This window comes from Balaenoptera borealis (assembly GCF_965194805.1).
Source record: "Balaenoptera borealis genome assembly, chromosome: 1".
NCBI classification, from domain to species: domain Eukaryota; kingdom Metazoa; phylum Chordata; class Mammalia; order Artiodactyla; family Balaenopteridae; genus Balaenoptera; species Balaenoptera borealis.
In genome coordinates this window covers 157,544,822-157,571,528 of record NC_138860.1, presented here as the reverse complement: position 1 = coordinate 157,571,528, position 26,707 = coordinate 157,544,822, and the positions used below count along the sequence as shown (strand labels likewise).

General features: G+C 50.3%; 1 protein-coding gene across 3 annotated transcripts in view; it reads left to right on the top strand.

Moving 5' to 3' along the window:
* RNF220 (ring finger protein 220) overlaps window positions 1-26,707 on the top strand; it is a 216,777-nt gene that overhangs the window by 144,731 nt on the left and 45,339 nt on the right. The window lies entirely within an intron of this gene.

The window sequence follows — 26,707 nt, the reverse complement described above, 5'->3', positions numbered from 1 at the left end:
CTCACCTCACTCTGCCTTCCCTGCTGTAGGCTCACTTCTGGGAAAGGGGCCAAAGATGGCACTGCAAACCAGTGGGGACAGGCCCCAGGAGCTGATGGGAGGGTAAGGAGTTGGGCGTTTGCCAAGTTTCCGTGCGCACATGGAGGTAAGCAAGGTGCTGGGAGAACGTAAAGCAGAGATGTGACTAGTTGGGGCTGCTTGAGTAACACTGTCTCCGACACCCCACTCTGACCCTGCAAAGCGAGCTCACTCCAACCTTCCAATGATCTTGATCCCAAAGCTCCGTGTGGAAGCCTAGGATTGTCATTCCTATTGGGTTTCACATCCTAGTCTTCCTTGGTCACTGCCCAGGTACAAGCCCCTGCAGACTTCTCCCCTGTATTTTCATCCCCGAACCACTGTGCACTCCCTCCCCTTACCCACAGCCACCTCCCCTCCCAGCTTTTCCTCTCTGCCACCTGAAGCCACAAACCTTGGCTTCTTAATATTCCCTCTACTTCCCAACTTAACTGAAATTCAACTCTCTTCAAAGGCTTCTGCTTCTCCTACAGCTCTCTTCAATAGAGGCCATTCATTCTCCCAAGATCCCAGCCTCATTCTCCTCTCCTGCAGCACTTCCAGACTGTCACGAGTCTACCCCCGTGTAAAAAGAAAATCCCTTTTCCCTTCAAGCTCTTGCCAATTGGCTAGACCATGTATCACTTGCTATCTTCATAATCTACCAACTTCTTTGTTGTTCCCCGACATGTATACCTGTATCAGTCTTCTCTACCCCGTCTCCTTCCCTCATCTTAGGGATCTCAGGGCCCGTGAAATGATGAGCCATCCAGCACCTCAATTCTTGGGTCTTGACCTCCTTAACTTCAGTGACCTTTCCCACCATTTTATTTGTCCATCCCTGATCTAATGTCATTCATTCATTTCACACATATTTAGTAAGCATCTACTCTGTTCTCAGCACCAGAGTGGTGAACAAAACCCTGTTGTCAAAGAGCTTTTGCTTTAGAGGCAGGAAACAGATGATGAAAAAATACAAGATAATTAAGAGAGCATATTATGTATTATGAAGGAAATAAATAGTATGATAAGATAATGTGGTGGGAGGGACTCCTTTATATAGGATGATACAGGAAAGGACTCCACATTACATGTAACATTCACGTTGAGAACTGATAGATGAAATGGAGTCAGACATGCAAAGAAGGATCCTAAGAAAGGAAAGAACTGGGTGGAATAGGACCTGATAAGGAGGCCAGAGTAGCTAGGATGTAGAAAGGGGAAAGTGGTACAAGAAGTCAGAGAGGCAGCAAAAAGCCAGAATATGTGGGCCTCATAGCCTATGGCAAAAAGTTTGGATGTACAATGGGAAGCTACTTAAAGGATTTTAGATAAAAGGTTTTAGATAAAACTGCATTACCTCTGAAAATGTCACTCCAGCAAACTATGCTTTCCCCTCTTTCACACCAGTACTCCCACCCGAGAGGCAAAGACAGCATCCGTCAGGTTTCACCCCTCTATCCCTGGCACACGACTGGTTTCCAATAAATATTGTTTGCATGAGGGAATGAATAATTGAATAAATTAATTCACAGTTGAACACCTCCTCTTTGACCTCATCAAGATCGCCAGTACCCAGTTCTAACATTTTCTCCCAGTGTAAAACCTGCTTGCTGTTTCTTTACCCAGACTCACCGCTGCACCTGCCCTGTAACACTACTCAGCACAGCCCTGACTCTGTATCGTTGCCATGCTCTATCTCTATGCCCAGAGCTGAGAGCTACTGAGCAAAATTATACAACTCTGCAGACACGTCTTCCAAATCATCTACGTCTCCGTGTTGACCCTCTTCTATCCCTCTATCACTCTTGCAGCCTACTTTATCTAGAAAACCAGGACACCTACATGCCATCCCTCAACTTTGAGCCTCTCCCTTCGACTCCACTTAGACTCTTTCTTCTCTCCTTCTCTTTTTCCTAGAGGACTACCTCCTCTTGCTCAGGATCATGCTCCTCTGTCTGCGTACAAGTCCCCCTGTTGTCAGATCTCTACCTTTCCTTCCTCATCTCCCTTCATTCTATGTCTTATCCTTTCACACCAAATCAGGCTGAACCCAATAGCCAACATAGCTAGTATGTATTGAGACCTTGTTATGTATCTGTCTCTGTTCTAAGCACTTTATATAAGTTAACTCATTTCATCATCACCATGACCTGTACTATACTATACCACTCTATAATATACTACCCATTCTATGCTACAACTGTCCCCCTTTTACAGATGAAGAAACTGAGGCACAGAGAGGCTAAGTAACTTACCAAGGTCATGCAGCTAGTAAATGTTAGGGTTCAGATCTTGTCAGTCTGACAACAAACCTCATGCTTTTTGCTCTACTGTTTCTCAGCTGAGAGTACGCTTGTCTCTACTTCTTGGCCTAATTTCTACTCCTCCATAAAGACAGAGCTCACGAATCATTAACTCCAGGGAACGCTCCCTTACCACCCTTCCCCAATCTCTTTCCCAGCACCCTAGCCCTGCTGCAATGAATATCTAACATGTAGTAGATGCCTGATAAAAATTTTTAACAGCATTATTGAGATATAATTCACATACCATATAATTTAAAGTGTACAATTTAATGTGTGGTAGAGTGTTTTTGTTTTTGTTTTTTTGGTATATTCACAGAACTGTGCAACCAGTACCACAATCTAATTTTAGAACATTTTGTCCCTCCTAAAAGAAACCCCATTAGCAGTCAGTCCCCCTCTTCCCCCTCCACAGCCCTAAGCAACCACCGAACAGCTCTCTCTATAAGTTTGCCTACTCATAGCAATGGAATTCTTCAATATGTGTTTTTATGTGTGTGCCTGGCTTCTTTCATGGAGCATGTTTTCAAGGTTTATCCATGCTGTAGCATGTGTCAGTACTTCATTCCTTCTCATGACCAAATAATATCCTATTATTTATCCGTTTATCAGTTGAAAGGCATTTGGGTTGTTTCCACTTTTCGACTATGATGCATAATGCTGCTATGGACATTCACATTCATGTTTTTGTGTAGAAGTATGTTTTCCTTTCTCTTGACTATATACAAAGTGAAAATTACAATCCCACCAGCAAATAATGAGGGTTCCAGTTTCTCTACATCCTCACCTACACTTGTTACTAGCTTTTTGGTTACAGCCTTCTGAGTAGGTATAAAGTGTTCTGACAAATGTTCTTTAAACTAAATATTGATCCAGGGGTTCTCAAGGAAGGTTGACATTGGAGTTAGGTCCTGAAGGGTGAGAATGAACTAACCAGGTGAACAAGGAGGACTGAGACACCCGGCTGCCAGGCAGAGGCTCTGTTTTCTCTCTGCTGGCTCTGAGCTATGGAATATCACAAAGGACCTGAAACCATGTTGATGAGACCTGCAGAAGACATGATCCTAGGAGAAACAATGACTGAATCAGAATATCAAATGATCTTGATTGGCTCGAATAAGGGGTAGAATCTTCCAGCCAGATGAAATGCAACCAGGATAAATATTTGAATTTGAGTACATGCAGAGGGAAGGGAGACAAAGCTAAAGAGGCTCAGGGGGATTTTTGATAGTAAATTCAGAAGAATCCAACAAGTACTATGGCTACCCACAAGCAGCTGGTATCATCTGGATGCCAGAACAGTGGAGGGGACAGATAGCTCTGCTCCACTCTGCATTGGTCAGATTAACTTGGGGGCCTACATCCAACGTGGGAGACTAGGCGCTGATCAACAGCTCTAATCAACCCACCCCCACCCCCACCCTGCCACAGAACACAGAACTTGACAGTCTGCCAAGAATGACACAATTCCTATTATTTAGCACCCATGACCTTCACAACAGTCCTGGGAGCAGAATAATAATAATAGCTAATATTGTTGAATGCTTACCGTGTGCCCAACATTTTTTGTTCCAAGTGTTTTACACGCGTAAACCACATAAGCCTTGTAACAACCGCGAGGTAGGTAAATATTTCAGATGAAGGAACAGGTGCGGAGGGTTAGGTAACTTGGCCAAGATCACACAGTTAGCAAGGGGTTGGACCAAGATCCAAAGCCAGACTACTGAAGAGTCTGAGCAAGCCAAAGATACAGAGGCGTTTTGGGAATCAGCACTAGTTGCTTCAGCAGGAAGGGCAAGGCTGGATCTTAATCTCTCCCCAGGCTTGAGGAGCCCCAGTCTGAGCCTTGAATGCTGGTGCTGTGGGGCCTGCAAAGGGAGGGGCTCCATCACTGAGACAAGCAGCCTCTTACACGTGGGCTCATTTGAGCATGAAGGGCAGGAATGGGGACAGACTGCACGTTTGAAGCTATTTACTAGGATTTGGGGCAGTTAATTCTGGACGCTTGTCTGGGACAAGCAGCTGTTTGTGGATATTGTTTGCTGTTTCTGCCTCTCTCCTCATCCTAGGACCTCTGTGGACCTCCTCTGCTTGGGCAGGTCTCCACTAAGATCCTGGTCTGTCCTTGGACCACATCCTGAAGAACTTGTTCCAATGGGGAGGTTGTTCCTCTACCTAGTGTTATAATAGAGAAATGAAATCTCCAAAAGGTGAAGTACCTTACTCAAATTCGTATCGCTGTTAAATAATGAGGCTGAGATTTTGAACCTTGGGCTCTGACTCTGGATGCTTGCTTTTTCCCCCTTTACCATATAGACTTACTTTTCCTACCGTGATGATAGAAAATGGACATAACATTCTCAGTGGAACAGAACTGGAGTGCCGATAGGTTATGATACTTGAAGTTGGGTCATAGTGGGAACCATCAAATGGACTAGAAATGCTCAATCTAGAGAAAAGAAGACATCAAGGGACATTATTAATGTTTTCAGATTCCCAAAAGGCTATTGTGTAGAACAGAGATCAAACCTGTTCTGTCTGAGCCCAAGCAGTTATATACAGACCAGTAGGTGGAACTTCCAGAGAAATAGATTTTAGTTCAGCCTCTATGTTAACTTTCTAAACAGCCAAAACTCTGCAGAGCAGACATGATACCTGGGGATGCCTGGAGTCTCCTGGCCTTGGAGGTGTTTAGGCGGGCCACCTGTCAGCGATATTGTGAAGATGGGCTGGACCATGAGAACTCTGAGGCTTTAAACAGAATAATCTGGGGTTCTTGGCTCTAAGTCCAGCCTCTCCTGGCCTTCAGAGTTCTGAAAGCCTCTGAGTACCACACTTGCCACCTGGCCTGCTCTCTCTGGTACGTGTCCTTCCTGTCCAAAGCATCCTCCAGCTTCTCCAGGAGACCCAGGAGAGAAGACCAGCATGGTGGGTCTGCTACCACCATGTGGGTGGGTGACCAGTTGGGTGGGTCACTGGCTCCTCCAAGTCTTGCTTTTCCTCTAACGTTGGGTAGACCTTCCTAGGCCAGGAAGTGGAGCCAAGGCCAGGTCCAGAGCCAGGGTCTGGGCCAGGGGAACTTCATGGGAGAAAGGCGTACCTATGCTCAAGAGCTGAGGTCTAGGGCCTAACCCTGGCTGAGGCAGGGAGTGTCCTGAAGGACTGGCTGTCTGGGGCTGAGGAGGGAAGGCTCATCTGAGAACATCTTCATTAGGATTTTCCTCTCGTCATACAGACTGTGCACCACACTCACACACATATATAACTATTGGAAAAACGATTTTAATACCCATGGCACATTGTCCTTGTGTGATATAAAATCCAATGACATGTGGCATTTGGAAAAGGTCACTTCTCCCATCAGGATTCATTAGCCTGTTTCAGCCTCTACGCCTGCAGGAGGGGTCCCAACTGCCTGTCCCCAGTAGCAGGGCCAGCTGGACAGGCGGAGCCCACAGGGACCCTCCCTAGAGAGCAAAGGGACTCCCCAGGGTGCTAACCAGGGAATCCTTGCTTTGGCCAAGCTCCCTCTCACACATGCCTGAGGAGTAAGGAGGAGTGGGATCCAGAGAAAATGAAGTCTCTGGCCAGGCAACCTTGGCTTCGGGGTCTGGGGTGCATGGGAAGGGGAAAGACAGACCCACAGCCGCAGTGTTTTTCTAAGAATATCATCCTCTGGGCAGAGAGAATGAGAGTTGAGAGGCTCTGGAGAAAGAGCTGAGAGTACAGAGTGGATGCTATGAGGAGGTGAAGGATGTGGGGGAAGAAGGAGGTCTGGGAGGCCACATTGGGCAGGATCCTGGGCCTTCCTTGGGGACCCTGGATAGAACCTGGGGTCTCCTAGTATTTTATTCATTCCTCTTTGCCAAAGTGGGGGCCCGGGCCTGTCTTCTTACTCCACTCTCGTGTTCTATATGCTCTTAGATTTCGTCTCTGGGGATGAAGCAGCTGCGCCCACTAGCCAGGTCCACGGGAACGGGCAGTATCTGTCAGCACTGGTGTGGCCGAGGATGAGCCATACACAAAACACTCGGCACTCACCTTGAGAGGTGACCCCCTTCCCAGCTAAATGGGAGCAGCCTGACCCTGGGGCTTTTGGTTTGTTTGTTGAGAGTTACCAGTAGATCACAGAGAAGTCTAGTGGCAGAGCAGAAGAATGAGGACAGACAGAGGAAGAGAGATGACTTTGCAAACACTAAAACCGGGGGCCAGTGAGGTAGGAGGAGGGGAATAGGAAAGAGATACTCCCTGAGGGGAAGCCTGAGAAACCAGCACCCCAGCATAAGCAGAGAGGGCCCTGGACCCTGAACTGTGGGGTCGGCCCACTCACACACTCATGCACACCTTCTCCTAAATCTATTCTTGCACTCCAGTGTTTAGAGGATGGGAAAAGGCGGGGCCTCCAGCACGGAGGCTAAGAAGGAGTGTCCAGTGAGGCAAGAAGAAAACAGGAGAGTGTGTTGTAAAGGAAGCCAAGTGAAACAAGTGCTTAAGAAGGAGGGAGTGATCTACAGTGAAGTTGCTGCCAATAGAATCGACGAGGATTACAGAGACTTAACCATCGGAACTGGTAAACCAGGTATCTTTGGCCACCCTGGCAAGAGCACTTTCAAGAGAGGATTGGAGGGAAGGAAGAGAAAATGATGACTATTGACATCTCTTTTGAGGAGTTTTGCTCCTAGCAGCAGATAGATACATTTATACAAAGATTCGTTTATTCTTTTGCGAAACATTTATTGAGGCCCTAATCTCTGCGAGGTTCTGTATTCGGCGTGTGTACCCAGAAGTAAGCAGCAGAGCCCTTGACCTTGGCAGCCTCACAAAGTAATCAGTGAATGAATGAGATGAAGTCTCCTTTCTCCCACTGACAATTTTAGCTTCATTTTCCTAACTGTTCACATAGAGATACTAGAAATCCCTGCCCTCTCTGCTTACGAAACTCAACACGTCCTAGATTTTCTAAACTGCCCCAATTCCAAATGTTTCGACCTATTATCGCACCAGGTGGTCACACTGGGTTCTAATTTTTGATTTAGAAATTGTGGGCATTATGGGATTGTTGTGAGAATCAAAAGAATTAATCACATGAAAGTATTCCGTGACCTGCCAAGGGCTCTATCAGTACAAGGCATTATTCAAACTGGCTTAGACTAGAGAGGCGGCTTAGTCACTCCCTTCTTTGTGCTTTCAGAGTAACGTGTACTTCCTCCTCTCCAGCACTGGCCTCCCTTGATTTTTAATGTGTTTTAAGGTGTGTGCCTCTCACACTAAATTGTGTCTGACACAGGGCCTGGCACCCAGTGTAACTTCTCAATGAAGATTTATTGGATTTCTGAATGGATGGATAAATGGTGAGAGACATAGAAAAGTAAACAGCAAATTACGAAGTAAGACAGAGTAAAATGATAATTACATAGTTAACACTTACTGAGGACTAATGCTCATTTCTTTACATGCAGTAGCTTTCATCCTTTCAGCTACAATAAGAGGTAGAAGGTACTAATCTCTCTTACGGATGAGGCTGAGAGAGGTTAAATGACTTGCCCAAGATGCAGAGGTCCTGAGGGCCTGGGGGCTCCAGCTCAGTCCGGCCTGCCCCAGGCTTACAGAAAGTATCCTTTGGCCCATGCATGGTCCCTCTTTCAGCCCATTCAGTTCAGAGCCCAGACAATTGGCCATGAATCCACCACTGAAATCTTCTCCCCTCCTTCACCAGGGCCGGCCAGGCCAGGCTAGTCTAACCCTAAGCAGCCGCTAGGGCAGGAGCTGCCCAGAGCTTCATTCCTCTTTTACGGCCCTTGTCAAATTCCAAAGCAAGTTGTAAATTCATTAACCTCGAAGGGATTAAGCTGTACAGCTTACTTAGCACCATAAACAAGATCATTGGGATGTTGATTTTCCTCTTTTATTGCTTCACTTGAGAAAGCCTAGCTGGCTCCAGCTCTGGAAACAGAAGTTGGCTCCCCCAGCAGTGACTGCTACTGTCCCTTAGTAGTTTGCTGGTACCAGCAGGAATGGGATTTGGGGCTCAGGTGTAAGTCTCCCTGCAGGCTTGTCTTGACACAGCCAGAAGTAGCCACTTCTAATCCAGCCACCCAAGCCCCTCTCTCTAGAGCTGGCTCTAGGCATCCTGGGGAAAAGTAGAAGAAAAAAGCTCAGATACCTACCTGCTCTCCAGGCCACCTGGCTCCCAGCAAAGATGGTCGTAAGGAGGCATCTCCCTTCTCCTGGCTCCCCAGCCCCTGAGGCTTTCCTCTAGCTCAGCTCTTCCGTAGTAAGGCTGCCTCTGTCTGTTTAACCCATCTCTCCCTCCAACAGATTAATGTCCCCCGTGGGCAGGAATTGTTCCCTCTCCTGGTGCTTGGGATCCCATTTCCTCATGTCCCCTCTGAGGCCTAGCTCCAGAAATGATCCTCTCTCTGGAGCCCCAACTGTCTTCCCAACACTGAAAAGAAACACACAATAGTCATTATGCAAAACAACCCTGTGCCACTCTTGCTCCCTCCTTCTGGTTCTTGAATGGCTTGTCCACTCTTTCCCTCCCTTTGATTCCTTAAACACCTGCAGCTTCATGTATGTCCCTGCTGCTCCCTTACCCTGCTCTTGCCAAGATCCAGCAACTACTCAAATACAATATACTGTCAAGTCCAATAGATGTATTTTACTCCTTTATTTGTATTCTTTCACCCAACAGATACTTAATGGGTTCCTAGATGCTGGTGACACAATAGTAAGCAAAAAAGAACAAAACTGAGAACCTGAGAGGCTAAATTTAGCATAAGCACAGGCTGCCAGCCCACCTGGGTTCATACTGGGCAAGTTCCTTAACCTCTCTGAGCCTGGCTTTCTGACCTCTAAAATGGAATGATCATAGTATCGTTGTGAAGATGGTTGTGAAGATGAAGTGAATTATGGAGGCTCATAACAAGTGCTCTAGCTACATTCACATTACATAATTCACCTAATAGCACACAGCTGGCAAGTGGTCAGGCCAGGCTTTGGACCCAAATCTACCTGATTCCAGAGCCTTCACTCTCAGTGGCATCAGCTACCTCCCTATTTTTCCTGCCTCCCCCTCACTCCCACCACCCTGGGCTATTTGGGCTTGGCACATGGTAGTTATCTGGAAAATCTTTGCTCAATGTGTTCATTTAATCGGTTTGTTCTGTGTTTGGGGAGGCTAGGGGACCAGAGCAATAGTTTGGTTTTTTTTTTTAATTTATTTATTTATTTTTGGCTGCATTGGGTCTTTGTTGCTGCGTGTGGGTTTTCTCTAGTTGCGGCGAGCAGGGGCTACTCTTTGTAGCGGTGCGCGGGCTTCTCATTGCGGTGGCTTCTCTTGCTGCGGAGCACAGGTTCTAGGTGCGCGGGCTTTAGTAGTTGTGGCGCGTGGGCTTCAGTAATTGTGGCACGAGGGCTCAGTAGTTTTGGCTCACGGACTCTAGAGCGCAGGCTCGGTAGTTGTGGCTCATGGGCTTAGTTGCTCCGCGGCATATGGGATCTTCCTGGACCAGGGCTCGAACCCGTGTCCCCTGCATTGGCAGGAGGGTTCTTAACCACTGCACCACCAGGAAGCCCAACAACAGTTATTTAACAGATAGAAATGAAGTGGAGGAAACGAAGCCGTTTTGAAGAGAAGATAGTTATTTCCATCATGGATATGTCCTTTGGGCAGTTGACAATTCAGATGGAGTTCTGGACAGACATCTAATTAGAGGCAGGTTTGGGAAGGGAAGTTGAAGTCCTCAAGGGTAAGAAGAGAGATTCTCCAAGAGCAGAGAGCACAAGAGTTACAGAGGAACTGGGAAGAGGCGACAAAGTACGGGAGTCAGGTCCACTGAAGAGGAGGGAGGGACAGGAAGAGGATAGATGGCAGAGCAGGAGCCTTGAGGGAAAGCCACAGATGCTGTGAGAAGGAAGCCATGAGGTCCCTTATTCCAGGAGGCAGATGAGAAGACGGAAGAAGATGAGGGAGGGACCGGGAGCAGCAAGATCAAGGGAAGGCCTGGCCTTTTTTTTTTTTAATTATTTTTTTAAATATTTATTTATTTATTTATTTGGCTGTGCCAGGTGTTAGTTGCGGCATGCGGGATCTTTAGTTGCGGCATGCAAACTCTTAGTTGCGGCATGTGGGATCTAGTTCCCTGACCAGGGATTGAACCCAGGCCCCCAGCATTGGGAGTGCAGAGTCCTACCCACTGGATCACCAGGGAAGTCCCAGGGCTGGCCATTTTAAGAGAGAAGTTACACACAAGTTTGAAAGGGGAAGAGAAAGGACTAACCTAAGGGCAACACCCAAGAGTCAGAGGAGTAGATGTGAGGGTGAAGCCCCTCCAAGGACAGTGGGAACGGCTCTAGAGGGCAGTAGGCACTGGTTTTGGAGGAAAGGCAGAGATTCTGAGGCCTGGTAGATGGAAGGAACCAAGTAGAGGGAAATGGCATTTGAGTTGAAGAGAAGAGTGGGGGGGACTCCTTTTACGTGGTCGTCTCAGCAACAGAGTAATAGTGACAACAATAATTATAAAAACAGTTCATTGAGTAGGTCAACTTGAGAGGTACAAATTGAAATCTTTACCCCCGCCAATCTCTACCAGCTATACCTTGTCAAATATCCTTTCTTGGATGGGTAGTTGAAACCTGAACAATATGGGCAAATTCCCCTGCTAAGTCCCAATTACTTCTGCTTTTTAAAAGTTTACGCAATTTGGAATTCCAATCTCGTTTCTGGCTTAAGGCGTTCCTCTCCTGGTTTTTATTCCCCCTTCTACCACCTTGCAGGGTGAAGAGGGGGGCAAGTCTGCCTCCGGAGGATTGTCTCTCCCTCTGAACCAGCCTCCAGCTCCTCGGATGGGGTAGAGGCAGAGAGGATGGTCTGGCCTCTCTGACCCCCTCCAGGCTGCTGCAGCCCAGCTCTCCCGTGGAATTACTATTTCCCTGGCTAACAGTCGGCATGTGGGGTTCTCTGTAGAGCTGGTTCTCCTGTAGGGCACATGTGCTCAAATCACTTAACCTGCCTGAGCCTTAGCTTGCGTCCTCTTCTATAAAATGAGTAACGCTAGCTTCGACCTTACAGGATCAGCGTTAAGGCTTAGACAAATGCTTTTAAAGCACCTTATACACAGCACTTGTTCCACAAATGGAACTCCCATTACCAGATGCGTGAGGCAGATAGCTCCTAGGCATGCATGGGCATTCCTGTCTCTGTCAAGATGTGTGTGTGTGTGTGTGTGTGTGTGTGTGTGTACCTGTGTGTGCAAGAGAGAGTTATGTGTGGGCCGGGAATGGGGCACCCTTGTGCGTCAGCTATTGTGTGTGTCATTGCCTACAGCTGACCCCAGGGCTGTAAATCCTGCCTCTGTGCCCGCTAGAGTGAACACTTTATAGCCCAAGGTCAGGCCCGTGAATCATAAGCGACCCAGCAGGAAGCAATCAGACAGCTGGGTGGGGCCAGGCCAGGGTGGGGTGCTGGGATGGAGGAGTTCCCAGTATTAGGACCACTTGGAGGGGAGCCCTGGGCATATCCTGCAATCCCAGATCGCAAAGAGCCTGTCTGTTCTCAGCAGGGTTGCAGTTTCCCTGCAGCCTCCACTGGCAGGGTACCCTTCTCTACTGACAGCACCACTCACACTGGGGCTGGGGCCGCGGCCCTGCCCTCCCAGGACTGGCCTCTCCAGTATTCTGGGCCCCTGCACTGTGGGCGGGTGAGCCGCACTTCAGGCTCACCTGAAGCTGGAGGATGTGGGTCCTGAGCCCAGGGCTCCCAGCCTGGTGGATACGGAGCGCCCGGCCCTTTGAGCCAGATGCTTTTATTTCTTCTTTTCCTTTCCAATCTGTCTTGGGGAAAGTGGCCCCAATAAGGCAGCCCTTTCACTCTGAAACCTTTTTATGACTCCAGCCATAATTAACTGGAGTAATAAAATTTTTCAAATCCAAATAGATATAATTAACATTTAATGCCCCTGGTTGGTGCTGGTGGCTGGGCCCATTAAGAGCGCAGTATTGATTGAGAAGGTGAGCCAGCTGGGCCTGCCGCCGGGCCAGGGGGCAGAGGTGTCTGGAGCCTAGGGCTGCCTAGGGGCCAGGTCCCAGCCCAGGTGTGAGGAGGGTGGCAGGTGGCCAATCCCCATCCCTGCCTGGGGGACCAGGGTGTGAAGAGTACGGGGGCAGGACGGAGTCACCTCTGCCAGCCATCTCCTATGGCTCTCCCACCTTCAGACCCTGTGACCTCAGGCCTCCCTCACCACCATGCACTTCTCTACCAGCCCTCACACTGCCTTTCTGGTGCCTGAGGCCGCCTCCTCTCCCAGAATGTATAAGGAGAGGACAAGGCCACGTCTTCTCCCTGAAGAGTCCCCTGGCTTCAGGCATGCCTCTTCCCACTATTTCTCCTTTCTGGCTCACTCTGCCGGGCTGGGTGCTTCAGGTTGAACTCTAAACCCAGGAAAGAAGCCTTTCCTGACTCCCTGACATGACTTACACATCCTGACCTCCAACGGAACCTCACATCCCCCAGGAAGCCGGAGAGAGTGGTACAGTGGGGGGAGCATTCATGTGAATCCCAGCCCCTCCACTTCACTGCTGTGCGACCTTGGACAAGTCATCAAGCTTTTCTGAGCCCCAGTGTGCTTATCTGTGAAATAGAGATAACAAGCATATCCACCTCCTAAACGTGTAGTAATGTCAACCTTAATCTCACTTATGTTTCTCAAGAGTCACAGGTGACAGGATTACTGTCTCCTCTTTACCTGTGACAAAACAGGTTTAAAAACGTCAAAATCCCCATCCCTGTGTCTTACACTTCTCTGTCTCTCCCAATAGTTAAATTTAATATATATTAAAAACAACATCTACACTGGGAACCAGAAAGAACAAGATGATTCTAAGATCAGACCACTGCCCCCAGGGAGCTCCCTGTCTGGTGGGGGTATAGTGCAGGGAAAAGGGGTGCACACAATCAGTTGGTTTAAGTTAAGGCTTCAAGAATAAGTGTGCAGGCTGTGAACCCTGGTGCAAGTTAAGAGGCAAAGTGCTGGAGGAGAAACAGGTGAAGGTCATGGGCCCAAGGCAAAGCCAGATATGAGGACCGAGGTATGACCAGGATGGACAAAGCACAATGGGGCCGCTGTGTGTGGCTCTGTGACCGTGAGGGTGCTGGCCCCTCCAATGCGGCATGGTCCTCGGAAAATGCATTTCCTGTGGGAAGCCCTAAGCTGGGGAGCAGGCACCTGATGCTAGCACTCTCAGGCATGGTTTATGACATCCCAGCTCATCCACTCTTCATGTTAGAAGGGCCAGACTCCTCGGACAATCACCAACATGATGCCTGTGGTAGGGCGGGCAGCCCAGGCCCTGCTGGACAAGGAGTCTAGCTAGGGGGCTGAATGCCTTCCTCTGTCCGTCGTTGCTCCCACATGTCCCCCTGCTCCCAGACTTACAGTCCTCTGCTCTCCATGAAGCTGGGTATTCCCTATCCATTGGGGCCTTCCTCTCAATGACCCCTTCCCAGCCTTTAGGAGCCCCACTCTTCCTTGGTGCTTTCCCAACCCAATAGGGCCTTCCACCGTGGCCCTGAGGACTACCTGCTCTAGGCTACGTCTTGCATTGAACTTGAACTCGAGTGAGTCTCTGCTTTCTCCACCAGCCCCCTCCGGAATGCTTGCTCCCAGCAGGCCCAGGGCCGTATCAGCACCATCTCTGTTCTTGGAGCCCAGCCGCTCTCCCAGGGCTGCTAGCTCAGGGGGCCATGGGGAGGGATGCTGCTGACACCAGAGGCAGAGAATAGGAAGGCCGGGGTGGGCGGTAGCCACCCCTCCGCTCATTCTCTCGTTTGACATCATCCACTGCGCCAGGCCTGCTGAGAAAATAGAGAAGTACTGTGTAATCACAGTGTGACAGGTGAGGCCAGGAGGCTATGGGGACACAGAACCCAAAGGTCCGGAGGGTACCGCTTCTAGAGGAGCTCACCTTGAAGCTGAGCTCTGAAAGGCGGTGTTCCAGGCAGAGGAAACAAAGTGTAAAGCCCAAAGGCGAGAGGAAATGGCCCAGTTGAAAAACCGAAGGAATTCTGTGTGACCAGAGCATCAGTGTGAGGGCGAGAAGCGGTGAGGCAGGAGGCTGGCTGGGCACGCAGTGGTCTCCACGGGAGCGCCCCGCAGGCCTTGCTGAGGAACCGGGCCCTTCAGGTCCCCGCTCCATGATGTGCTGGCGGTGGGACTTCCCGTATCTCGCTTGACTCCTCTGAGTCTGGGTTCCCCGGTCAGTGAAATGGGGGTAATAATCCCAGCTCCCTCACCAAGCACAGGGCTCAGGCCACTTTGTGCTGGGCCAGGACCGGCTTTTAGGGTGTGGTTACAGACATGGCTGAGACATGCCCTTCCACAAAGGGCTATTCTAGTCACCAGCCTCAGTTCCCTGTCTAAACGCTGAGAGGGCTCAATAACATGGAGAGGGTCTATGAGTCCTCCTGGCTCTGACATGCCAAGGCCGTGTTATCCCTGCCTCACAGCGCACCCTGGGCCCCTAATGCCTACAGAACAAAGGATCAGGGGAGCCCCCAGCAACCTTTATCTCCCAGACTCCAGTATTCCCTCCATCCGCCTTCTATTCCAGCCACACACTAGCCCTGCTGGGCTGTCTCTCAGCCTCTGTCTTGGTCACGGCTCCACCCTTCCTTCTTTTGCCATCCTACACTCCAGACTTCTGGCGCCCCCTCCTCCAGGAAGCCCTCCACTCCTGCACATTGCGACCTCACTGTCCCCCTTAGCCCTTCTCACTTCAGCCTCGTAGTGGTATCTGCTGTGCCCAGCCTGAGAGCTTTGGAGCCTGGGCTGCACTTCTCTCCACAACCCCCAGAGCACTGGCTCCCAAACTTTGAGGGTGTTTCAGGACTAAGTTTGGAACTGCTCATGATAAAAATGAGAGAAAGAGAAAGGAAGGGACAGACCAATGGACAGAAGGAGAGAGGGCAGAGTCTCCCTTGAGCATTCCAGCCTGAGCCAGGGTAGTCTTCACCCAGATCCTGCCTCAGCCCCGCTCCACAATTAGAACTGAGAACTAGGACACGGGAGCCTGGGGCTGTGGCTTTCAGCCAGGGCCTGCTGGTTGAGGCTGGGCTCAGAGGCCCATGGCGCAGCTGGTACCAGGCTGTGCCTGGCCAGGCCTCCCGGCTGCCCCGCTGTCTCTGGCCCTCTTTGCACATAACCTCCAACCCAACCCCCCACGCAGCTGCCTTCCTCATGACACTGGCCTGTGTTGTCCTGATGACCGCTGACCGCTATGCCTGGGGGAGGGCTAGGCCTGCCCGGAAGGAGGGGTTCTAGAGCCTCTGGGCAGAGCCTCCCAAGGCTCCTGGTCCGCCTGCACTCCCAGGCCCACAGATGCTCCCCAGCAGGTCAGGAAGACATGCGAAGACCTACTCTGTGCAAGTCTCTGGGTTTCAGGTTCTGCACACTCTTCTCATTCACTTGGTAAAGCAACCTGGGTGCCAGTATTATCATCCTCAGTCTCTAGGGATGAGGAAATGAAGACTCAGATAGAGCAAGGTACCAAAGGGTACATGGTTACTAGTGCAAAGTTGGGTTTCAAGACCAGGTCTGTCTGACCCCAGAACTCATGTGCCACCTTCCCAGGCTCCTCCCTAACTCCCGCTCCCTACCTTCAGCTCAGCCCTGGCCCCGGGATTCTGCCTACGACTGAGCCACCAGGACAGAATGCAGAGAGCACAGGTGGAGGGGATGCCAATGTGGAAAGAGATGAGGAGGCCACAAGCTTGAGGGAAGAGGAGATGTTTCTGGTGGGGGCACTGGGTCCAGAGCTGCCCTGGTAAGTGTCTCCTCTGGGTCATGGAAGCCCAGTAGGCACCCACAGAACAGTTCCAGGAACAGAACCTACCCAGTCTCCTCCCCCTACACAGACCCCCATTAATTCCCACAATTCAACAAAGGGAGACGAGGCCCCCCCTGCCTGTTCCCTCCCATGCACTAGACTTCGCAGTGGGCAGGAGACCGTTGGACCTACAGACCTACGCAGTCAGTCTTTGCTTCCTGATATGGATTACTTTGGCCAGATGTTTTTAGTGTAGTCGACAGAACACAGCACTGGACTATAGGAGCCAAAAGTTTCACTTTTAAGCTTACTAGCAACAGACAAGTACTTTTACCTTTCCCTATCTAAAGAAGCTGTCCCTATCTAAGGTGCTTAATATCCCAGGATATTAATAATAATAATAGCGAACACTTGACAAAGAGGGCTTATACGTGCCAGGCACTATTCGAATAACTTAAGCGTAGCCTTGTGAAATAAGTACTTTTAGTCTTTCCATTTTACTGATGAGAAAATTAAGGTACAGAGAAGTTAAGTAACTTTCCCAAGGTATTCAAGGGATCTTTTTTATTTAAATGGTTGATGAGAAAGTGACTTGTGAAACTATAGAGATATTTTGTAAATGTAGAAGCACTTTATAAATTCAGAGACTGTTTTCCTAAATAGAGATATTTGTAAGTTGGTGGTGGGGGGGTGCTTTTTAAAGGCAGAAGGGTTTGGTACATGCAGGAGTATTTTTTTTATTACACGACGCCTCAGTGTGAGAGATGGTTTTTCTCTGATTGGACCCACCTCCTCTACTACAGACTTGGGGAGTGGGTCACGGTGTGTAGCCCACCAGGGCAAGGCCAAATTGCTCCTATTTAAAACTGCATTCCTACTTAAAAAATCACAACATGTCAGACTTGGAAGGGGTAAATCCTTATAGTCCAGGTCACATAACTATCACCCCTGCAAGAATCAGCTTCTGTTGTGCCCAGGAGGGCCAGAGAGTAGACGGGGCTGGGAAAGAGGAAGTCTCCTTAGAGAAAACTTGATTTAGAAGAGAAGCCCTGGAGAGTGCTTTGCCTGCCCTACCCCACCACTCACCGTTCTCTTCACTTCACCCCACACACTCACACACACGTACACACATCCTCCCTGTTCACCTGCAGTCAGGGTTGGGCTAGTGTACATGCTTCCTCCCCACCTACCCCACATCCAGGAAATGGAGCCCTTAGAACAGAAAACATGGGGTAAGACACGTTACCCCAACAGCAAGGGGCCTTCCAGGAAGAGTGTGGGATGCCTATTCTCAACCGGACTGCTGAATTGCTTTTTCTCTCTGCCTGGGGGCAGATGCCTGAACATTGCTGAGGTCTGGATGAGCTTGTTGGAGGCATATGTCCACCGATCCTAGCGCCCCGCTGTCCTGGCTCAGGCTGGTATCTAGAAGAAAGGATAGCAGAGGACCTGGAGGTTGTCAGAGAGGACACTCAGTCTTGGGATAGAACTGAAGCAACGAGTAGCACAAGTGCTGGACTTAAGGGGGCACAAGAACTGGGCTGAGGTTGGCATCGAGATATAGCTCTGAAGGTGGTAGCTGGGATTATTAGGGGGAATTAGGATTGATTCAAGTTTAGATTGACGTTTAGGATTTGAGCTAGGAGGTAGGGCTGAGTTGACTCAGAGGACTGGGGTTAGGTTTTGCCTCAGGGTTTCCCTAGAAACTGCCTACTTCATGCAATCCAGCTGAGCCCATCTCCAAAAAAACGGGATCCTAATAGTTACCCTTGGCCTCTGGTCTGGGAGCTTTACTGAGGAAATAGGAGTGAGGGTGAGCATTGGCTTTGGAAGGGAGCAGAGTCAGTGTCCCCCGACTAGGGAGCCGTAGAGGTTACGGTCTCGGTCCTCAAAGGGTGGTCCACAGACCAGCAGCATCAGCTTCACCCAGGAGCTCTGTAGAAACGCAAAACCCTGGGATGGGCTCCAGAGCTATGGAATGAGAATTTACATTTTAACATGAACTCCCAAGTGTTCCACAGACACTTCCAGTTTGAGAAGCACTGGGGAAGCTTTCCTAGCAGGAAGGCCCGAGGTAGGGGTGGGAGAGGCCAAAGGACACCCAGCCCCTCGGCCTGCTCCAGGGCCCCCTGCCTGACAACCCCTCCCAGTGCTGGAGCCACAGCGACACCTACTGGCCACAGGCATCTAGGCTGCCCCCTCCAGGACATCTGGACCCTATGGTCCTGCTCTGCCTGGCCTCCACCCTGAAGCTGGCATTCCACAGTTCTGGGGGTCTGGCTTCCCCAGCAATGCTGCAGCAGGTGTAGGATGGGCCAGGGCCTCAGGGTGGAGCAGGGCTATGTGCAGGCTGAGGCTCTGGGGCCTCCGTGTGAAGAAGGCAGGACAGGTGAGCAAGTGTCCTCAGGCACATAGAACTCAGGTCACATCCCAGCCCTGGCGTTCTCTCCACACTCAACAGCACAGAACGCATGTTTGCACTCTTCTCTTAGGTCCTCAGCCAAAATGGACAGGGTGCAGCTTCCCATCCCAATCAGCATCCAGCAGATGCCCCAGTGGGACTTGAACCTTTGTCTAAACAACTCTTCCTGGAAGCAGGCTTTTAGGAGCTACAACAATTGAAAAGCAACTCAGGGAAGGGGAGTCGCTGGACTATTTCTGGTCCAGGGTGGTGGTTGCTGGAGGAGACTCCCACGACAGAATTCTAAGTTAAAGCAGGAGGCTAAGGCCAAAGGGCAGAGGAGTAAGAGGATGGGGAAGGAAGCCAGCCCACCTCCAGGACAGGGCTCAAGAGACTCGCCCCAGGGGACCAGGCTGGTCCAGAGGGCCCCCTGGGTGCCAGGCTGCTGGGCCAGGGCCACCAGGATCGAGAGAGGGGCCTCCTTCTGGGCAGCAGTCATCCCCTCTCCCATCATTCCCAAATCTCAGTTATTGCTGGATGCCCCTCTAGTCTGCTCTCAGCTCTGAGGAGCGGTTTGCCTGAGAACTAAATGATTGTGATTGCCCACCAGTGTCTGCATTAGTGGTGATTAGTTAAAACATCAGAGTCTAAACAGTCAATTGGTTCTAATAATTAATACTATGGCTCAGCTGTGACTGAGAGAGGGTGATGGAGAGAGAGAAGAGAGGTGGAAAGAGGAGAGGGAGAGAGGATTGGCAGAGGAGCCCTAGCTCTTTAACTACCATTTCCTGACCCCCCTCTGGTCCTGACGCCCCCCTGGTGCCAGGGCACATCTGGCTCCTGATTCTGTGCGCTTACAAGACTTTTTAATAAGTTACATCACTGAGTTATCATAACCACCCTATTAATCTCCGTTTTACAGGTAAGATGAATGAGGCACAGAAAGGTAAAAGCCAGTAGATGCTCAGTAACAACTTGGTAAATGAACAGATAAATAAATGCATGAAGTACCCAAAACTGAAAGCCAAACCCAGGTTAGCCTGACTCCAAAAATTTTGGGGGGACAGGATTATGGAGGGAAGAATTTGCAGAGACAAAGGAAAAAAGAGAAAACACACAACCACTCTTCTCTCTCCCACCATCTCTCTCCTTATATATGCACCCCTCTCCCACACGTATTCCTCTCTGCCTCATCACAGAGATACACCTCTCTCTCTCTCTCCCTCTTTCTCTCTCATAGAAACCTCCATCATTCACCCCTCCCCCCATACTTCCCTCTCTCAATGTGCCCTTGTGTCCCATGCCCACTGGCCTCCGTAGTAAGTAAGCACTCAAAGAGCACTTGGGAATTGAAATAAACACACCCACCCTTTCCTCCCGCCTTCCCACACACACCCACTCTCTTGCCCCCTCCACGAGTTAGGCCCAGAGGCCTCCAGCTGGGCTGTCTCTGGCTAGGCTTGCTAACCTTTGAACTGTCCCCAGATCTGGAAGGGCCACAGGGACCGCCCTGCCTGGCAGGGGCGGGGGCTCTAGCCCGTCTCCTTACTTATCCTGGAGCCGGCTCAGCCTCTCCCCACCCCCTCCCCAGGTCAGGCGCAGCGGCAGAGCCAGCGAGCAGGATGGCTGTGTGTGCATTGCTATTAATCACCCCTCCTGGTCCGCTAACGAGGCTAATGCGGTAAGTGACAATAGCCCATCTTGGTTCCTGATTTAGGGGCTCAGGACGGAAGCTGGGCTCCTGGGAGTGAAGACGTGAATTCTCCACGACACTAAACCTTCAAATAAATCTCCTCCAGTCAGAGAAGCCCAGGGCACTAAATCCCACGCGCCAGTAATTGAAACCCTTAGAGCTTTCTCGGGTAGGGAAATTGCTGAGAAAGAGCAGCCAGGGGTTCCGGGTGGGGTGGCAGGCCAGCACAGAGGCCGCAGAGGGCCCTGTGACAGAGGAGGCTGCTGGGGACCCTCCCTGAGCACGTGGGTATCTGCCTGTCCTGGGGGGTATGTCTGTCTGTCAGTGCTTCCAGACGTGGGATTTTACTGTCTGGTGGCCACAGCCCACTCTCTTCCCACCAAGTCTATGAACACTTGGTATTTTTGTGGGACAGCAGTTATGGAGCTTCTGTCTTTTGAGAGCCTCTGCCTTTTGAAACCCTTGGGGCCCCTGCCTCTCATTGACCATGAAAGCCAGGCTTCATTTAAGCAAAAGGAATTTTCAGCATCACCTCAATTGCCTTCCTTCCCCTCTTCCCACCTCTCTCACCCCCACCCACCCCATCTTTCCCTCCTCTTCTGTCCCTTTAAGTCCTCCTCCCATTAACTGGGTCACTGAATCATTCAACAGTCACTACCACTCTGTGCCAGACCTTCTTCAGGGTCCTGAGTGTACCAGGATGAGTCAGATAATTTCCCTGCCCTCAAGGAGCTCAGAGTCTACCAGGAGAGACAGATGGATAAAGAAATAATTGCAATATTATCCGATGTGTGCAATAATCAAGGTGTAGACATATAAGAAATATAACATGAAATAGAGGAATTCCCTATCAGGGAAATCTTCAGAGAGGAAGTATTGTCCGAGTGTGGTCTTAAAGAATAAATAGGAGTTACAAGTTGCCCATGGGGAGATGGATGTCATGGGCATTATTGGCAGTGAGAATTATAAGTGAACAGCTAGGTCTTGTCCAGCCATACATAGCACACAGCATTGCTGGAAGGGATATGAGACTGGAGAGAGACTGTCTGATAAGGAGTTCAGGATTTATGCTGTGGGCTTTGGGAGCCAAGGAAGGGTCTTAAGTAGCTGAATGATAGGATCCAATTTGTGTTTTTGGAATATCCTTCTTGCTGTAGAGATAGATAGAAATGGATTAGAGGGGAGAGAGATGCATTAGGAAACTTAAGAGTAAAGACTGGAGATGATGATGCCTGAACGAGGGCACTGCAGAAAAGAAGATGGTTCCAGGGTACTTAGGAGGTAAAAACAGCTACAATGTTGATTTACTGCACGTAGGGGCCTGAGTCGAGAGTAAGAGTCCAGATTGCCGATTTAGGGAATTCTGTGGGTGCTGGTGCCAGCCACTGAAGTTGAAAAACAGGAGGAGGGCAGGTCTAGAGGAAGATAAGTCTTGTTTCAGGCACGTTGAGCTTGAAGAGCCTGTGGGACATCCACGTAGAGAATCTGGTGTACAGTGATTCATAAGGTTCAGGACTGGAGGTACAAATTGAGGAAATGAAACCAGAGTAGAGATCACGCTGAGAGTGTGCAGAGAGGGGAGTGGATGATGGCGAGGATGACAGCTAACATCAGAGGAAGGAGAGTGGTTGAGAGCAGGGGCTCCACTATAGCACTGCCTGGGTGGAAAGTCCAGCAACACCACTTACCAGGTAACCATGGCAAGTTACAGAACTTCTTATGCCTCTGTGTCCTCATTTATAAAATGAAGGGGGTGGTGAGGAATGGCACAATGCCTGGCACATGGTAAGCATTTGATCAATGTTATCACTTCCCTTCCTCCTCATCTATTCAACTCCTACTTATCCATCACATCTCAGCTTGTGTCTCTTTCTCAGTGAAGCCTTTCTGGATTCCTCTGAGCAGGGCAAATCTCCATATTATAGGCTCCCATAACCCTGTTCACCTCTCTTTGACACAACTGCAACGTTACAATTATTTGTAAAATTATTTTATTGCATGCTTCCTCACTGCTTTGCAAGCTCCATAAGGATATAGATTTCGTGGTATCCTTAGACCTTGGTGTAGTGCCTCACACATGGAAAACACCCAATACCTATGTATCGAATTAATAAATGAATATAGCTGCAGTTCCATCATATTTGGCAAATGATGACCATCAAGGATCTGACTGAGAGCAGATTGATTGAGAGTAGGGTGAGGGGGATGAAAATCAGACTGCAATGAGTTTATAAGTGCTTGGGAGATAAAGGAGTATGGACAGCAAGCAAGACTCCTTGGAGCATCTTAGGTGAAAAGGGAAGCAGAAGGAAAGGGCATTAGCTACAAGGTGCCATAAGAAAGAGAGGGATGCATTGTTGATACTGTTGTAACGGGGGAGACTAGAGGATGTATATGCTGATGGAGGGAAGCATGAGGAGGGAAAGGGGAGGACGTAGGAGAGAGGGGAGAACAGGACAGCTTCCTGAGGAATGTGGGCAGGAAAGGGATTCTGAGTCCAGGAGAAGGGATTAAGCTAAAACAGGATGGTGAATACCTCTTGCCCTGAAACTGGAAGAGGAAACAAGGAAGTGAGTTTGGGTCTGGAAGTTGAGGGAATTTGTGCCTAAGGACTTCAAATTTCTGAGTGAAGTAGGCAGTGACGCCACCTAGAAAGAGAGAGAGGGACAGAAGATGGGGAGGGGGACTTGAGACAGTAAAATATTATTGGATTGTCTCTGTGGGAAGGGGAGACAGAGCTGACCAAGGGCATGGAAGAGGATTGCTTAGTAGTGCTGAGATTGGAAACTATGAATTTTTATTGGCACATCTCTGCGTGGTTTTGTGATTTTCCCCAGCTGCGCTGAGCCGCCTGTGTGTCTGAGACAAAAAGGAGATTAGCTGGGTTGTGGAGAAGGCAAAGGAAGTAAAGAGGTTGAATATGTTGACAAGGGGGTGTTGCAGTGATGCGCCCTGGGGTCCAGGCTAGAATCCATGAGTAAGTGGTCTCAGGAGGTGGGAGGAGGATAGAGAGAGAGAAGCAAGTGTGATGGGTACAAGGCCATGAGAGGGCTGGGGGAGAGGGAGTTCTTTCACAGAGCAATTTAGGTTGTTGACAAGGTCCTCCAGGGGGAAGTGGAATACAGGAAAAAATAACAGGAGCTGAGGAGGTCAGGGCAGTGACAGGGCTCGGGGTGACAGGTGAGTGTCAAAGTCCTTGGCAGATGTGGAGAAGGGGGATAACAGTGATGAGGGATGCAGCGTGGTACTTGCGCTCAGAGCCCAATGGGTGGAGAAGCAGTGGTCTGAAAGCGGCAGTGAGCACTAAGGAAGACACTGACCCCACCTCCTGGCCTGAGGAACCTGGAGTTGGCAGAAAAACAGCCAGCACTGGAGAGGACTGCCGGGAAGTGGTGTCTCTGGGGAATATAGCAGCTTTCCGGGAAAGTGAAGAGAGGAAGTAAAGGGAGTATCTAGGGAGCGAGGATGGAGAGGATTTTATTGGCATGGTACTCAGTCCCAGAGAGCGTGATGGGAAGATGGTCAAGAGCTTCCTCCATCCCCTCCTTTCCCAGCATCTCTCCTAGGACTGTCTGCATCTCTAGCCCACCTCCCCCACTTGACATCGCTCCTCCAGTACCATCTACTCCCCAGCCCACCTCCCACATGCATGTTCCCCATCCCATCCTCACGTCCCTCCCTCCTCTTCCCACACCTCCTCCCCAGTTCTCTCCTCCCCAAACCCTCTTCCTGCCCTGCCCCACCCCAGCCGGCCTGAGTGAGCAGGAACCCCTGCACCTTCATTTCTCAGGTCACTGCTTGGCTAATGGGCTATTAATTTGCTCAATCGTCCCCTGTGAGGCAAACTCAATTTCTGCCAGCCAGTCGTCCCTCCCTGTCGACAGCGTGATTGATTGGAGGAACAGCTGTCACCGCCCGGCTGCCTGCTCCCTGCCTCCTTCCCCGCAAGTCCCCGCCACCCCTCCTCCTCGGGCCGCCGCCCCGCGCCCACAGAGGCAGCGCACCCCTGCCACCTGCCCAAGGATCTGTCGCCAGCAATGAAAAATGACAGAAATATTTAAGGACAAATAAGGCTTCCCAACGCAATTGAAAATGATTACAGGCAGCTACAGATGGGGCCAATCTGATGCGCAGCAGCAAATCAAATCGAATTTCCTTATCGGCGTATTATTTTAGGCGTTATCTGGCACGTTGATGCAGTTATCAATTCAATTTCAGCCGCCGGTCCGCTGTTTACTGTCTCGGCTTTGCTGGGAAAAGGTAAACATGCTCAGCCCAGCAAATTAATTTCTGGCTGAAGCCAGAGGCTACAAAGAACTGCTCCGCAGGACTCACGGCCCCCACCTTGGCCCTGGGCTACAGTGGGCCAGGCTGGCTGGGCCTGGGGCAGGCCAGAGCTTGCCCAGAGAGCAGAAGCCCCACTAGCTGCCTGCCCCTGCCTGGCCCCATCCCCAAGCAGGATTCAGGGCTCCTAGCGGGCTGAGGTGACCGCTGTTGGCTCCGCGGCTGGTGCCAGGGAGAGGTGAAGGTCTCCCATTAATTCTCAGCTAAAAATGACAAATTCATCTTGGACGACAATTAAATGAAGTCAGTAATTGATGCTAATTGATCTCCAGATGCAAGGGCTCCCCTCAGCCTTAGCAGCACGTGGCTGTCTTGCTCACTCTGCCCACCCCAGCCCTTGCACACCCCCAGCCCTCCACTTTTCTCTCCTCCTCTCTTGGTCCTGGCACACCCCGTGGGCTCTGGGGCTCTGGACCCCAGAGGTCAGTGGGTGACAGCTGGCCGGGGCTAGGCTAGCAGGCAGCGCCCAAGGCCAAGAAGCTGGCCCACTGCCCATCCAGCTCTGCAGGCACTTGTAATCAGTGCCCCAACTTCCCCCCATGAGCTTAGAAGGCAGGTAACGCTGCCCTCCTCGGCGCTTCAGGATTTACTGCCCACAGCTGCGGAGGTTCCCACTTCATTTTTATAAGCCCATCGTCAGAGCCAGCAGGGGGTAAAGCACACTTGGATTTGCTTTAAACAGTCCAGTCCTAGCATTTTGGCTCCAAAGCAAGGAAGACACTGGGGGAGAATGAAGTGTGTGGGGAGAGTGTCCGGGGGTACTCAGTCTACACTTGCATATATACGTGTGCTCACATGTGTTTATCTAGAAGGGAACAAATACCCACACTTGTCCGAGCACATGCGTGTGCCAGTGCCCACACGTGCGTGTGTGTGTCCAGACATTTAAGAGGATATGTGTGCATGTCTATATGTGGATATTGTCCTGAACTGGGCCCTTTTCTGCAGTTCATAATAAAGCCTAATCCCAGGGAACTCTGGGAAGCCCACCCGCCGTACCCACCACTGGCCTGGCCCAGCACAGGGCACTGTCTGGAAGTCATTAGCTAAGGGAGGAGGGAAACTTAGCTAAGAGGAGAGAGGCTGCAGTTGTGTTTGGGGCAGCCAAGGTCAATGGTGTGAAATAGCTGTGACCCCTGAAGCCCCACCAGCCTCTCAACAGTCTGGCTGGTGCACTTGGCTGGAGCAAATGCTCATGGGGCCAAGCATTTAGGGTCCATGCCCAAAACTCAGTGAGCTTGATTATGCCTTGGCCCAGAGCCCTTGGTTCCAGCTAGAGCCCAAGCGTGAGCCTAGACTACCCACAGGCTGACCTCCTCCTGGCTGTCTTGCAGATGTTTGCCATTGGCCACCCAAGAGCCATGTCTGGCTCAATCCAGGCCCCCTCTATTGCTAGAGACAGTAAATAGCATCCATCACAATAGGGGTCAGGGCACCAGCCCAGCTCCTGTTTCACAAGAACCTGGAGCTGGCAGGAGGCCATGTGGAATGGGCAATGCCAATCTGAGTTTCTGCCAGCAGAGTAGAGGGAGAAGGGAAGATGGCAAGGGCATGTGGGCATGAACATGTCACCCCTATGAATTCTACCTGAGTGTATATGTCACGCGTCAGGGAGCCAGTGCTGTGTGAGGGGGTCCTCCTTATGCAAGGAAGAGGAGCAAGGGAAGAAGAGCATATACAATAGGATAGATGACCAGACCAGACCAGGGGCGAGGTAGGGGCAAGGAACCAGACAAAACCCCCTCAACGTCTCCCAGCTAACATCTGCATCTTCTGGGGGTTTAGCAAGGTCAGTGATCACTTATTCATTTATTCAAGGAATATCTTTTGGTTCCTACTTTTACTACTACTATCCTCTTACTTTGGGCTATGCCCTCTGCTAGACAGTGGGGCTATAGCAGTAAAGTTACTCCCTGACCTCAAGAAATTTACATTCTAAAGAGAGCAACAGACACATGATAGGCAATTATAATACTGTGTGACCAGAGGTAGCACAAGAAGCTGTGGGAACGCAGAGGAGGCACCTAGTGCAGTCTGGAGGAGTCGGGAAAGGCTCCCTGGAAGAAAGAATTCAGAGTCTTA